Below are 13,164 nucleotides of genomic sequence, written 5' to 3'. Positions count from 1 at the left end.
TTTTCACCTCAATACTTATTCTTTTCGAAGAGCAACCTTAACCCTTCTAAGGGTTCACAAACGCATTGCTCTCTAGGCCTCTCAGGAGTTATGTCGTTTTCTGATGGCAGTGGTGCTGCTTTAACCCAAGTGTGATGAATCCATGGCTTTACTCCAGCTAACTTGACAGATGAGTGTGTGGTAAGTAATATCACTTGTGGTCCTGTCCACCTTGCAGTCAGCTGGTGTTCAGGCCCTTGCTCTCTCCAGGTTTTAAGGAGAACTCAGTCTCTAGGCCAGAAAGGATATAAGGCTACCTTAGTTGGATAGCCAGACCTGCTGGAAGCAAACCCATGAACAAAGGTTAGTATAGTGCCCAGAGTTTTAACATAATTGGCAACTGCTAGATCTTTCAGAGCATTTATATCAATAGATTCTCCCACCTGGGCAGACACCCGAATGGCCTACCATACAATATTTCAAAGGGGCTAAATTTAAGTCTCTTCTGGGAGCCACTCTGATCCATAGCAGGGCAACTGGCAAAGCCTTATCCCAAGTTAAATTAGACTCGACTTATTTTAGCAATGCTCCTTTTTAATGTATAATTCATTTTCTCAGCTTTTCCCATTGATTGTGGTCTCCAGGATGAATGTAGCTTCCAATTAATTTGCAATGCTTTAGACACTTGTTAGGTTATGCTAGAGACAAAAGCAGGCCCATTATCACTTTGAAGGGAGTTAGGCAGTCCAAATCGGGGGATAATTTCCTTAAGGAGGACTCTAATTACTTCAGATGCTTTTTCTGTCCTGGTGGGATATGCCTCTACCCATCCTGAAGGTGTCCACAAATACAGGTGTCTGAAATTTTCTGTGGCTCGAGGCATTTGAGTAAAGTCTATTTGCCAGTCCTCAGTGAGTTAGGTTCCTCTGTGATGAGTCCCCATCTGGGGAAGTCTGATAGCAGTCTTTGGGTTATTTTTAGCACAAAGCATGCAATTTTGAGTGACTCACTGGATGGCCCTTTGTAAGTTAGGACCTATTATATATTTTTGAATCCATTATAAGGTGGCATCTCTCCCGTAACGGGTACTATTATGAATGTGCTACAGCGCAGTGTCCAAGAGTGCCTCAGGAATCAAAACAATGCCTTGTGCACTACATTTCCAGCCAGATGAGTTGTGATCGAGAGGGAATCCCTACTCTTTGGCCCTCTCCTTGTCCTTTCTTGAAAACACTGGCCGGTATTTTGACAAGTCAATCTGTGGGAGAAGTGACCCTATCCTGACTTGATAATCCCCTTCCTTTGCTGCTTTCTTTGCAGCTTGGTTAGCTAACCAGTTGCCTTTTATTCTATGAGTTTCGCCCTTTTGGTGGCCTGGGCAGTGCATTACGGCCACTTGGGAGGGTTTATAGACTGCTTCTAATAGTGATAGGATTTCAGAAGCATGTTTTATGTCTTTATGTTTTGAAGTGAGGAGTCCCCTTTCTTTCCAGATTGCCCTGTGAGCATGCACCATGGAGAATACATAGTGAGAGTCTGTGTATATATTTACTCACTTGCCTTCAGTGAGTAGTAAGGCTCTTGTCAGAGCAATGATTTCTGCCTTCTGGGCTGAACTCCCTGGGGGCAGAGCTTTTGCTTCAACAATCTTTCTAAAGGTTACCACCAAATACCCAGCACATCACCTACCTTGGTCCATGAAGCTGCTTCCACCAGTGAACAGTTCCATATCTGGCTCAGCCAAGGGCTGGTCCGTTAAATCCGGTCTGCTAGAGTACACTAGCTCGATGACATGTAGGCAGTTGTGCTCTGGGGATTATGCGGCATCAATTGGGAGCAATGTGGCTGGATTTAGGGTTGAAGAGACCAGGAGCCTTATATTGGGATTGTTTAAGAGAATGGCTTGGTACTTTCCCATTCTCCCAGAAGTTAGCCAATAGCCCCCTTTTTGTTCCAGTAAAGAAAGGACATGGTGAGGGACATACACTGTGGTGGGTTGCCCCAAGGTAAACTTACGAGCTTCCAGAAGTATGTCACAATTAGCTGCTACAGCTTGAAAGCAAGTTGACCATCCCTTAGCAGTCTGTTTTAGTTATTTTTGAGAAGTAGGCAAAGGGTCGAGGGATATTTCCCAGAGTTTGAATTTACACCCGAAGACTTCTGCCTTTTTCTCTCATAGACATATAATTTGAAAGGTTTTTCTAAGTCTGGTAGTCCTAAAGCCAGGGCTGAGACTAACTTTGTTTTTATTGTTTCAAAGGCTGTTGTGCATTCCGTAGTCCAAGTAAGGGGCTCAAAATCATGTCCCTTTAAAGCCTCATAGAGGGGCTTTACTATGAGCCCATAGTTTGGGATCCAGATCCGACAGAACCCTACCATTCCCAGAAACCCCCTCAGTTGTCTGCAAGTCTTGGGTGTTCCAAAGCCTGCAATTGCCTGTTTTCTATCAGGCAAAAGACCCCACTCTCCTTGGGAAATGACAAAATCCAGATACGTGACTTGTTGCTTACATACTTGGGCCTTTTTCTGGGAGACCTTATATCCACAATTACCAAATAGTTCAGGGTTCTTATTGGTATTTTGTAGACACTTATCATATGTAGGGCTTGCGATGAGCAAATCGTCCATGTATTGGAGTAAGAGTCTTTCATCCAATATTAAGTTTCTAAGGTCCCTAACCAATGTTTCCCCAAACAATGTAGAGGAATTCTTAAATCCTTGAGGTAGGACTGTCCAATAATAACTGTTGGACTACCTGTGTTTCTGGATCCTGCCATTCAAAAGCAAACAGCTGCTGTGATTCTTCTGCAATAGGAAAGCAGAAAAAGCATCCTTCAAGTCCAAAACTGAGAGCCAGCTGTATTCTACTGGAATAGTTGTTAAGTAGAGTGTATGGATTAGGTACCACAGGGTGCAAATCTTGGACTATTTCATTAATGGCCCTCAAGTCTTGGACAAAGTGATACTCTGTTGAGTTTGGCTTTTTGACCAGGAGGATAGGGGTGTTATATGGGAACCTGCAAGGTTTAATCAGTCCTGTTTTCAAAAACTTTTCAAGAATTGGCTGAATTCCTTTTGGGCCTCTTGCCTCAGAGGGTATTGTTCTAGATTAGGTGTCCCAGCGTCCCCTTTTTAACGGGATTAGTATTGGCCTTCTCTGGGGTGCCATCAGCCCAACACTTCTGCCTTACCTTTTCATAGACCTTGGAGGGGAAAGGGCTGTGTCTCCTTTTCTGGGGTGTCCATGAGTGCTATCTGTAGTCTTACAGTGTGCTCTGGTGGGACCCTGATGTCAAGCTGTCCTGGCGAAAAAGTTACTTGAGCATTTAATATACAAAGGAGATCTCAACCCCAAAGAGGGATTGGACACTCTGGAACATATAAGAAACTGTGTTTCAGGGTGAGGTCCCCTAATTGGCATTTTAGAGATTGTAAGAAAGAACGATTTTGTACTTCTCCAGAAACTCCCGTGACCGGGTTGGACTGAGATGTTTTCTGTGCCACCTTGGTGTTTACCACAGAATATGTTGCACCTGTATCTATCAGAAAGTCAATCAACTTGTTCCCCACTGTCAGAGTTACCTGGGGCTCCTGGGGAAATTGGAATTGGACGCCTCAAGTCGAAGGGAGCCCGGGCCTCTTCATCATCAGAGTGTTGCTCTCTTTGTACGATAAGAGAGGCTCCTGTCTCTTTTATTGTCTTCTTTCTTATTCTTTTTTTTTTTTTCTTTCTTTCTTATTCTTTAGCCCAGGGCAATCTTTTTTTCCAATGCCCTTCCTCTTTACAGTAGGCGCATTGTTCTCTCCCCAGTGGAGGCTTACCTCTCCAGGTTACTTGCCTTCCGGGAATCCAGTGCTGCTGCCAGAAAAGCTGTGTTGCGTCTTGCATTCCTTTCTGTCGCTCTTTTCTGTTGTCGAACGCTTTAAAAGCAACATCTACCAATTGAGAAGGGTTCATTCCAAATGAACCATCTAACTTTTGTAATTTTCTTCTTCTATCTGGGATAATTTGCCCACTGAAGGTCATGTTTACCATTCTCATATTTTTGGGGACCTTAGGGTCTGCATCAGTTTACCACCTATAAGTTTGATAAATTCTTTCTAGAAACTCTGACGGGTTTTTGGTGTATCTCCTGAATTTTGTTTAAGCTCTTTTGCCTGGGTACTCCCTTTCGAAGACCCTCTAAGATAAACTTCCTATAATGTTTCCTATCATACACTTCCTATACCGGAGCGGCATATCTCCATTATTATGATCCCAGTCAGGCTCAGCAATAGGAACTGCCCTAAAATTTCTGTGCTCCATCTATTCATCCCTCCCTCTGAGCTAACCCCTGGCAACCACTAATCTTTCTAATGTTCAGTGGTCTTTTTGTTTTCTCTTATATAAGATCTATTGGTGACTCTTGCATTTTGAATGGATCTTTTACCATCATGTACCATCTTGTATTCATCATTTGGAAAATATTTGTTTACTGAATTATGTAGCTCTCCCAAATGTTGACACATTTCATTATTCAGTATTCAAATCACGTTTGTTAGTCTCACCAGTACCACCAATATCAGGGCAAATCTAAGTATCGGGAAGCTCTCAAGCTCACAGAGGTAGATACAAATTTTCTAAAATTTTAAGTTTTGCTTAAAAGCTTGATTTTTTTATCATTTAGCTACAACACTATCAGCTGTTTTCTCAGACTCACTTCAAGAGAATGACTGTCAAATACTTAAGACTGTCAGTATTTTTTCAGTCATTCTTTTAAATAAAAATGCTATCCCATGAAAAAAGCAACTAGTTCAGCTTGCAATTCAACCACACAAATGCTTTTCCTTGAGACAATTGTTGTACTTTTGTATGTAGCATGAGGACTTTGTGTTTTTCCATTTCGTCAGTATTAAAATGATGTCTGCTCGAGTCATACTTAAAAATAATTTTACTGCTTCATCGAAAATATTCTTACATGCAAGTTGGCAATTTTTTATACTGTGAATATGTGGCAGTAATAGACCTGGCTGCTACTACCTCGATTCATGCTAAGGTCAACAGTTTTACCACCATTGTATTTGTACCATCAGTGAAAATGGTAAATAACATCTTAGTATTGTTTTTGAATTTCCAGAGCCCCAAAGAGTTTCAGGAACCCTCAGAGATCCATGAACCACCCTTTAAGAACCAGTGGTGTGTGGTAACCATAAAGTATTATTCACTACAAAAATTAATCCAGAAAAAACTGTATTAAGGGAGAGCATTTAGTCTACTTCTTTGAGGTTTCCTTTGGCATAGAAGGAGCTCTCTTTGCCCCTGCAAATTACCTTCTTGGTGCCTTTTGGAGAGAAACTTGGGTATGCCTAGTAGCTCAATCTCATCTTCCCTCTTTTTCCTTTTTGGGAGCCAGCCAGACTGTTGGCAACACAGCGGCCTGCTTTGGTTTTTCAGTATTTCCAGTAACTGAGTAGTAAAGTTTCATTTTGGGATTCAGTATTAGGAAATCTACACCTAAGTGTTGTCCTCAAAGTCTTTATCAGTAATAAAGATGCCATTTTAATCTATGTGTGATCATTTCTTTTTTTCAAATATTTATTTACTTGTTTTTGGTTGCGTTGGGTCTTCGTTGCTGCGCGCAGGCTTTTTCTAGTTGCGTCAGGCGGGGGCTACTCTTCGTTGTGGTGTGCAGGCTTCTCATTGCGGTGGCTTCTCTTGTTGTGGAGTATGGGCTCTGGGCACGTGGACTTCAGTAGATGTGGCACTAGGCTCAGTAGTTGTGGCTCGTGGGCTCTGGAGCGCAGGCTCAGTAGTTGTGGCACACGGGCTTAGTTGCTCCACGGCATGTGGGATCTTCCCAGACCAGGGATCAAACCCACGTCTCCTGCACTGGCAGTTGGATTCTTAACCACTGCGCCACCAAGGGAAGTCCCATGTGTGTGATCATTTCTTTTACTCTTTATTGGTTCTGTACTCGGGTAAAAGAGGGGTGTATTATTTATTGGGCCCCACAAGCCCACAACAGATTGTATTGCCTGGTTGATCTTTTGGGATATACGTGATTAGCTTAGTGAAAGCAGAAAAACCATGATAACAATTGATAATTATGCGAGGTCCTGTTACATTTCTGGTATAATGGTGTCCAGACAGGTTTTAACCAGTGAATCCTTGGCACTTTTAATCCTTTGCAGCTCTGGCAATAAAAGGTAGTGTATAATTATCTTGTAAGCCAAGTGACTGTGTATTGTGGTACTGTGGTACTGTGAAAAGAGCCCAGAATTTCAAATCCAAAGACTTTGTCTCTAAGCTCAGTTCTACCATTTAATAAGGATTTTAGCAAGCCCTTTATAACCCTCTTTGATCCTCGGCTTTTCTTTGCAGATCAATTTCTGCCTTACTTATTCCTCATAAGATTATAGTGGGGTCTATATAAGAATTTCTGTGTTCTCTGTTAGCGGGCAGTGCTGATGACAGTGTCATTGGTCTCATCCCCAAGTAGCAAGCATCTTCTTCGATGTCAGACCTGGATAAACTGAGCCACAGCATTGTGTTCCACTCAGTGTTTTTTTTTGTTTTGTTTTGTTGTGCTTTGTTTTTTAAAGGCCAGGTAAAACTTGAATAGATACTTGTAAAAGATTCAGAGTATTGATATATAAAGTAAATGTTTAAGTCCTCCTTAATTTCTCCCCACTGCTACTTTCAGTCTCATTCCCAGGGCTTAATCACCCAGGGGTAATCATTAAATTTGCTATGTATTTAATGTATGTGATTGTGTATACATACATGTGCATAGAAAATATGAATGTTCTTGGGACTTCCCTGGTGGTGCAGTGATTAGGACTCCACACTCCCAATGCAGGGGGCCCGGGTTCGATCCCTGGTCAGGGAACTAGATCCCACATGCATGCCACAGCTAAGAGTTCGCATGCTACAACTAAGGAGTTGGCAAGCCGCAACTAAGCAGCCCGCCTGCCACAACTAAGACCCAGTGCAACCAAATAAATAAATATTAAAAGAAAATATGAATGTTCTTTAGGTTGCTTTTTCACTCAACTGTATGCCTTGAAGAACTCTACTTTTCCATGTCAGTAGGTAAAAACCCCATGATTTTTCTATGAAAATAGAAATCATAATCTTGGTTTCAAAGTTACAAGGAAACAAAAGATTTTTCTCTGTTCTTATCTGGTATATATAATCTCTATAGCATTTCAGATGATTACATTTCAGATGATTGCATGTACAATCTCTGTTTCCACCAGAATTCACTGTCTCTTGAGGAAGCTTATCCATTTTGAAGCTATTGTGATTGCTAAAGTAATTCATAGAACAATGTAATTTGGAATAATTAGGATATGCTTTACAGATGTCAAAGGTGAAAAAGCATGGGGGCAGGTATAGAGACTGGTGATAGGTTTGGCATGTGTAAAGGCACAGAGGTGCAAAAGAATAAGATGGGGTACTGAGGCTCTGAGAGATATATTTTAATTCAAAGTAGAAAATAACTGCTGTAAGAGAGGTTCAGATAAAGTGCTATGGGGATTTTTAAGAAGAATTTTAACTAAGGTAGTAATCAATTGGGTATTGAGGATTAAATAGGATTAGAGTATACAAAGTTGGAGAACAGAGTTATTGGGAAGTATTTTCCAGGTAGAAGGAAAAATATGAAGAAAGAGAGAAATGCATGAAGTAGTTTTTGGAAAAAGTGAGTAGTTGTAGGGTCAATGAAAGTATTTAGGGAAACAAGGTTAGAAAGTTAGGATGGGAACCAGATTTAAAAGGGCTACAGATTATGGGCTTTGCTGTCTAGACATCATTCTAAAGGTAAAGAGGAACTACTGATTTTTTCAGTAGATGAGTTATATGATTGTAGCTGTTATAAAGAATAATGTAGTGGCAGAATTGAATTTCTATATAAAAGGAGTTTGGGAAGGCTAGTTGGTTGGACTTAAAGCTCAATTCATAAACACCATAAATAATACTGAAAAACATCATTTGTGCCAAAAAAGGGAGAAGGGGATGTAGATTATGCAGATGACTAAAGCCAAAAGAGAATCCAGTACCCTTTAAGCAGTCAGTCCCCACGCCCTCTTCCCCATTGCCCCTGGCAAACAATTTGCTTTTTGTCTGTGGGTTTATTTAATTTGGATATTTTATATAAATGGAGACAAACAATATGTGGCTTTTTGTGTCTGGCTTTTTTCACTTAGCACAGTGTTTCACATTGTAGCATGTATAAGTACTTCATTCCTTTTTATGGATGAGTAATATTCCGTTGAATGTATATACCATTTTATTTAGCCATTCATCCATTGGTGGACTTGTGTAGTTTCTACCTTTTGGCTACTGTGATTAGTGCTGCTATGAATGGTCTTCTACAAGTATTTGTTTGGGTACCTGTTTTCAGTTCTTTTGGTTATATACCTGGAATGAGGTTATTTAGGAACTGCCAGACTGTTTTCAACAACAGCTGCACCATTCATTTTACATTCCAAACAGCAATCCACAAGGGATCCCATTTCTCCACATTCCCTGCAACACTTTGTATTTTCTTCTTTCTTGCTCTCTCTTTTTTATACACGTCCTAGTGGATATGAAATTGTTTCTCATCATCGCTTTCATTTGCATTTCCCTAATGGCTAATGACGTTGAGCATCTTTTCATGTGCTTTTTGGCCATTTGTATATTTTTGGAGAAATGTCTATTCCAGCTCTTTGTCCACTTTTCAATTGGGTTGCTTGTCTTTTTGTTGTTGAGTTGTAGTAGTTCTTTATATATGCTGTATATTAGACCCTTCTTAAAAATATGATTGCAAATATTTTCTTGAATTCTATAGGTTATCTTTTTACTTTCTTGATAATGTTCTTGATGCAAAAGTTTGGTTTTTAATTTTGATGAAGTTTGATATATCTAGTTTTTCTTTGATTTGGTTGCTCATGATTTTGGTGTTATATTTAAGAATCCATTGCCAAATTCAGGGTCATGAAGATTTACCCATTTTAAGAGTTTTATAGTTTGGCTTTTATATTTAAATTGTTGATCCATTTTGAATTAATTTTTCTATATGGTGTGAGGTGAGGGTCCAATTCCATTCTTTTGCATTTTTGAACAGGGACAACAGGATATTCGTTGAAGAGACTATTCTTTTCCCATTGAATGGCCTTGGAACCCTTGTCAAAAATCAATTGAACATTGAAGGAAAAACTTAAAGAAAAAATAAATGAAAAGATACCTTGTATAATGAATTGGAAGAATTAATATTGTTAAAATGTCCATACCACCCAAAACAATATACAGATTCAATGCATCCCTATCAAAATTCCAGTGGCATTTTCCACAGAAATAGAAAAAAATTCTAAAATTTGTATGGAACTACACACACACACAAAACCCCCAAACCTCTGACTTGCTAGAGCCATCTTGAGAAAGAAGAATAGAGTTGGGGGCATCACACTTCCTGATTTTCAAATTATGTTGCAAAGCTATAGTAATCAAAAGAGTATGATACTGGCATTAAAACAGACACATAGACCAATGGAACAGAATAGAGGGCCTAGAAATAAACCCAAGCATATATGGTCAGCTAATTTTTGACAAGGGTGTGAAGAATACACAACAGGAAAAGGGTAGTCTCTTCAATAAAATGTATAGGGAAAATGATATCCACATGCAAAGGAATAAAACTGGACCCATATCATACACCATACACAAAAATAACTCAAAATGGATCAAAGACTTAAACATAATACCTGAAACTATAAAACTTCTGAAGGAAAAAAAATAGGGAAAAAGCTCCTTGACATTACTCTTGGCTATACTTTTTTGTATATGACACCTAAAATTCAGACAACAAAAGCAAAAATAAACAAGTGGGACTACATCAAACTAAAATGCTTCTGCACAGCAAAGGAAACAATCAACAAAATTAAAAGGGAAAAAATATTTGCAAACCATATATCTGATAATGTCCAAAGTATGTAAGCAACTTGTACAACTCAATAGCAAAAAAACAACTCAATTTAAAAAGTGGACAGAGGAACTGAATAGACATTTTTCCAAAGAAGACATACAAGTGACCAATAGGTAAATGAAAAGGTGCTAATGTGACTAATCATCAGGGAAATGCAAATCAAAGCTACAATGAGATAGCAACAAACACCTGTTAGGATGGCTACTATCAAAAAGACGAGATAGTGCTGGTGAGCAAGTGGAGAAAAAGGAACCTTGTACACACTTGGCGGGATTGTAAATTGTATACTCACTATGGAGTTTCCTCAAAAAACTACAAATAAAACTATCACGACCCTGCAATCCCTCTTCTGGGCATATAAACAAAGAAAATGAAATCAGTACCTTGAAGAGATATCTGCTCTCTCATGTTTATTGCGGCATTATTCACACTAGGTAAGATGTGGAAACAACCTAACTGTCCATTCAACAAAGAATGGATTAAAAAATTGAGAGATTTTATATATATAATATATAGATTTCAGCCTTGAAAAAGAAAGAGCTCCTGCCATTTGCAACAACATGAATGAACCTGGGTGACATTAGACTAAGTGAAATAAGCCAGACACAGAAAGAAATAAAAACAGGATCTCACTTGTATGTCAAATCTAAAAAAGTCAAATTTAGAAGTAGAGAGTAGAATTGTGGTTGCTGGGAAGAGGAAAGTGGGGAAATGGGGAGATATTTGTCAAAGAGCACAAAATTGCAGTTATATTGGATGCATACATATAGAGATCTAATGTACAGCATAATGACTATTGTTATTATAGTTAATAATGTACTGAATAATGGAAATTTGCTAAGAGAATAGAATCAGGCGTTCTCATCACAAAAATATCACATGGTAAATATATTTTTTATTTAAAATATAAAATTTTAAAAAATGGGCACTTGCTCTGAAGTGTACAGCACACACACACACATCTTAATTGACCATAGATTATGGGTTTATTCCTGATGTTCAGTTCAATTTCATTGGTCTATATGTCTATCCTCTGCTAGTATCACACTGTTTTAATTACTGTAGACTTGTAGTAACTTTTTAAATTGGGAACTGTGATCCTCCAACATAGTTCTTATTTTTCAAGATTGTTTCTGCTATTTGGGGGTCCCTTGTAATTCCATATGAATTTGAGGAAAAAGCTGATGGACTTTCAGTAGGGACTGCATTGAATCTGTGGATTGCCTTGGGTAGTAGTGCCATCTTTACAATATTAAATCTTCCCATCCATGAACATGGGGATTTTTTCCATTATTTAAGTCTTTAATATCAGCAATGTTTTGTAGTTTTCAGTGTACAAGACTTGCACTTTCTTGGTTAAATTTCTTCCTAGGTGTTTTATTCTTTTGAATGTTGTTTTCTTAATGTCCTTTTGGACTGTTCATTGCTAGTGTATAGAGACACAACTGATTTTTGTGTGTTGATCTTGTACCCTGCAACTTTGTGAATTTATTAGCTCTATATTCCTTGTTGTTTTATTGGGAATTTTTATGTCTAGAAACATGCCATCTACAAATAGAGATAGTTTTACTTTTTTTCCAGTTTTGAAGATTTTTCTCTCACCTAATTTCTTTGGCTAGAATTTTCAGCACAATGTTGAACATCAGTGATGAAAGTGGGCTTCCTTAGTGGGAAAGTTTTAGTCTTTTACCATTGAGTACGTTAGTGGTTTTTGTTTTGTTTTGTTTTTTAATAAATGCCATTTGTCAGGTTGATGAAGTCACTTCCATTTCTAGTTTTCTGAGTGTTATCATGAAAGATGTTGGCTATTGTCAAATACTTTTTCTCCATTGAAATGATCATATGATTCCCCTCCACGTTTGTTTATTAATGTGGTATATTGCATTGATTGATTTTGTTGTGTTGAAACACCCAGCATTCCTGGGATAAATCCCATTTGATCAGGGTGTATAAAAATTTTTAATATGTTGTTGGATTCAGATTGCTAATATTTTGTTGAAGATTTTTGCGTTTATATTCATAAGGGATATTGGTTTGTCGTTATCTTGTGGTGTGTTTGTCTGGCTTTGGTATCAGGGTAATGCTAGCTAACTTCACAGAATGAGTTAGGAAGTGTTCCATCTCAGCTGATTTTTTTTTTTTTTTTTTTTTAATATCCTTTGGTGCAGAGCATTTGAAGTTCCTAGAAACTTCCTTCCTGATCCCACAGCAAAAGCAGCAGGACAGGACGTTTTGAGAATCCTTTTGCTATATGCCCTCCTGTCAACACTTTGAAGCAGCAGCAATAGCAGAAAACACAGAACAGAAGAAAAAGAGCAGGCTTGGGGGCATGAGAAAAGTTATACATAAAAGAGGTGGCACTTTAACTGGTTCTTAAGAAATTATTAATGATTATGGTATTTTATTAATAAAAATAAGCAAGGCTTTTGAGTAGTCGGGAGGTGATAAAACTAGACATTTTGGGGCAGAAATCTATCTCTTCCTGAAATGGAATGGAAGAGGGTTAGGATGGATGGATGTGTGTAGGGGGAAGATAGGTGTAGTGGTGCTGCTGCAGGAAAAGGGCAGGGAGCTGAGTACTTTCTATTCACGGTAGAAATTTTCTAGGACTTCATTACAGATCTCCAACTAGTTTTCTTCTTAGTTATCAGCTATTTATATCCAGAGATATGTATTAAATTGTGTTCTCCCCTTTACTACAAACTCACTAATGAATCTGTGAATCTGCAATCACACAACAGCAGAGTAAATATAAAATGTTCATACTTATTAAATGTTTCTTTTTATTATGCATTACTTCTTAGGAAATTGTCAGTCACTGCACTCTTACACAAAATACTTGCAGGGATAATAACAAACATTTCTTTTGCCAGAAACATATTTAATGGAAATATACCATATGCTATTTAAATTACACTCTTAGTTCCTTGCATAGAACAAAAATTAATTTTCCTATATTTATTAAATGTAAGCTATGGATTTGGAGAGATATATTTGTACACATATTACTGATGAAAACTTACATCAAGGATATACAGAAAATTACAAATCAACAAAAAGACAGAAAACCTATCAGAAAAATGGGCAAGAGATTCAAACAGGAACTTCCCAAGAGTATAGCCAAATGGCCAACAAACAAATGAAAATGTGTGTAACCTTGTATAAAGAGTTATCAGAGAAATGCAAAGTACACCCACAGTGGGATACCACCACACATCTGCCAGAATGATTAAAATTC

This window comes from Phocoena sinus, chromosome 8 (genome assembly GCF_008692025.1).
Source record: "Phocoena sinus isolate mPhoSin1 chromosome 8, mPhoSin1.pri, whole genome shotgun sequence".
Taxonomy (NCBI): Eukaryota; Metazoa; Chordata; class Mammalia; order Artiodactyla; family Phocoenidae; genus Phocoena; species Phocoena sinus.
Note: the sequence above shows the minus strand (reverse complement) of the source record.